A 3,333-nucleotide genomic window follows, 5' to 3' on the forward strand; every position below is an offset into this window, starting at 1 on the left:
ATAACCATAACTCTAACCCTAACCTTAACCATGACCATAACATTAACCCTAACCTTAACCATAAACATAACTCTAATCTAAACCTTAACCATAACTCTAACAATAACCATAACCATAACTCTATCCCTAACCTTAACCATAGCTCAAACCCTAACCCTAACTCCAACCCTAATGGTAATGCTAACCCTAACCCTAACCCTAATTCTATCCCTAAGGTTAACATTAACTATAATGGTAACTTTGTCCCTAACCATATATCTATGTATGACTATAACATTTTACATTACAATATCCCAAAAATAAAATAAAAAATTTTAATCTATATTAAACTCCTTATATTAAATTTTCAAAAATATTTTGAAGCATAATTTTATAGTAACTTCATACAACTCTAATTAAAAATTAATTAACAATTTTATAGTAACCTTATCAAAATAAAAAATAAAAAGTAAATATTTTTCCTATTGCGCCGCGACTGCCACTAGCTATATATACCTCTATATATATTACGCCGAGAGTAATCGTTCTCGAAGCGCCTATTTTTATTTTCATTAATCCCAACTCTGATTAAAATAACTTTGGGATTAAATAAAAATAGGCGCCTCGAGAACGATTACTCTCGGCGTAATATATATAGAGGTATATATAGCTAGTTTACGATCAGTAAGATGACATGTTTTGGAGGCAAGTACAAGAAGAGAGAAACGCATTGAATCTCTCTGCTTGAATTTATTTAATTTAAATGCCACCAAATTAAGTAGTCATTGTCATAATCAGTATTTGAGCTGAACACCGGCATCATAAACAGCGCCAGCTTTCCAGTAAGAGGGAAGAGGATTTGGAGCATAAATCCATTCTCCCCCTGACACTTGAAATCGGATAACCAGGCTTCCCTTGCTGGGTGGTGACATTACAATGTCCCACACACCCCCGTAACTCCTCCTCATTCCCTTCCACTCAGAATTTCCCTCCTGCCATATTTACAACCCCCCAGTGTCAGCGATACAAAAATATATCACAAAATCTGATATGAATTTGGAATCCAATATATGTATGATTTAGCCTTATATACCTGAGACAGTTCAACAGCCACTACATCTCTTTGGCCACCTTGGTGCAGCAACACCAAAGATAGATAATATGGGTATTTGCTGCTCTTGTTAATCTTAAGATAAATGTTGTATCCAGGATAGTTGCAAGCCACTCTGCCATGTATTTGCAGCAGTCATCAGCATGAGCAATTGTCTAGAATATAGAAAGCAGTGTAATGTGAAAAGATCATATCTTACCGTTTGTATTCAATGTCAACGACACCCAACGCATTCAGTTGCTTATCTTTGCCCTGCTTCGCCATAGCTGTGAAAGATGAGGACTCATAATGAAATCTGTTATATCGCCTTCCCCATGATCTGTGACCACCACTGTTACTCCGCTGTGTTTACATAGATACTCATTCTTGCATCTCACCTATTTATATCAAGTAACGTTAATCAGCACTCCAGTTTGTTATATTATAACGAGATGCTTATTATGAAAAACAATGATAGTTTATGTGCATTAATTACCTGATAGCAGGCGTCACATCCAGCCCCATTTCTGTACAAAAACTGACTCGCTGCAGCAACATTTCCTGCAATGACGTCTCTCCCGTACTCTTCATATCCGCAAGCACCACCTGCACATTCATATTTTGCTTAATAACATTTCTTTTGTTCAACGATAGAGTAAAAGTAAATCATGATAATGGCAACACAGAATTCAAGTATGTATTACTGGAAGTTCCTAAGCCATCTGGAGACCCATAATAAGCTGCACGTGAATGTATGAATTCGGAACTGCAGTGACCAACGCTGAAAAGTACTTGGAGCAATACGAGAGCGGCAAATAATTTAGTACAAGCCATTCGTACACGCAGGGATATCAAATTGAACTCCCCTGTATTAGCAGGGAATGAAATAAGTTGAGGTTTCTAAGAAGTATTTATAGATAAAACAATAGGCGCGAACCTCCGCTCTGATTAAGAAACTACAACATTTCGGCGTTCTAGAGATCACTTCTATTCCCTACCTGCTACGGCCATTAGAATTTGACCATGTCTACATAAACCACCCGATCTGACATTTTCTTTTAATTGATTTTTTCAGAGATGAGTATAAACCATTGACATTTTCTTATAACCTTGGAGCTTGAATGTTTCATATCATTATCATGACGTAACTTGCATCATTACGTGGCTGGCAGATGATTCTTTTAAAAGTCAAAAGAAGTGCATGGTATTCAATTCTTTCTCCGCCGTCATGTCCGTCGTATTAGTTAATGGTACCGCACGCTCCCTGGTTTTTAACAATTTAGACAGAGCATTGGTATTTACATTTCAATTTATAATGTATTCTTGCAGCGTAACATAAAATTTGGTACTTTCACATTAGTTATAAAAATCTATATATAATCTAATTAAATAATGACAAAATATAAACTAAATATATGAATAGTTTATTTTGAATTAATCAATCACTTTAATAAAATACAAATTTTATTGATAAGGGGACCTTCTTGTCCACATCAACAATTAAATTTAATTATGAAACATAAAAAATATAAATATTTTGAAACATCCAAATATAAAACTATTATGAAACATACAAATCTAAAACATGAAAAGCAAAAGTATTTTGAAATATGCAAATCTAAAACTAATGTAAAACATGGAAATGTAAAACTAAATTGAAACATGCACATTAAAAATCTGCAAAAGAAATGTATTATCAAATATCTAAATCAAATAGTTTTTGAATCCTAAATCTAAATCAAACTTTCAAGGCTAAACTATATGGAACTTTAATCTACTCCTGTTCAAAAACTCTAATTGCTCCAATAATCTCCATCTCCTCCTCCTTGCAAACACACAAAATGAAAATGAAATGAGGAGAATTTGTTTTATAATTTATGAGAGAACCCTCATATCCCCCAATAGATGTCTTTTGACATTCCATGAATTTGTTTCAAATTCCCCCACTCCTCACAAAAGTAAGCATGAATGTGCATGCAAAAATATATTTAACAAAAAGAAAATGTTTTATATTTAAAATTTTAATTAAGTTATTTCAGCCCTATTTTTTTGAGTTCTATTTTTTTGGCTTAATTTTTTCAGGTCCTATTATTTTGGCATCCATTTAGTTTAATATTATTTTGGTTAGCTATTATTTGAAGAATTTTATTTTATTTTATAATTCAATAATGATAAAATATATACTAAATATATGATTTATCTACTTTAAATAAATCATTAACTCTAATTAGAAACATGCAAATGTAAAACTATTGTGAAACATT

At 32.8% G+C, this 3,333-nt stretch overlaps 1 pseudogene across 1 annotated transcript; it reads right to left on the bottom strand.

The window, feature by feature from the left end:
* Nucleotides 1–766: 766 nt before the first annotated feature.
* LOC149578018 (expansin-like B1) lies at nucleotides 767–1,930 on the bottom strand (annotated as a pseudogene). The gene is made up of 5 exons (XR_016355086.1): nucleotides 1,774–1,930; nucleotides 1,566–1,675; nucleotides 1,290–1,467; nucleotides 1,073–1,205; nucleotides 767–971 (listed from the first exon to the last, which is right to left on the bottom strand). The product of XR_016355086.1 is annotated as an expansin-like B1 (transcript).
* Between the last annotated feature and the right edge of the window lie 1,403 nt (nucleotides 1,931–3,333).

The sequence above is a fragment of the Cupressus sempervirens genome, chromosome 1, assembly GCF_028749045.1.
Source record: "Cupressus sempervirens isolate cs-2001-9-10 chromosome 1, ASM2874904v1, whole genome shotgun sequence".
NCBI lineage: Eukaryota > Viridiplantae > Streptophyta > Pinopsida > Cupressales > Cupressaceae > Cupressus > Cupressus sempervirens.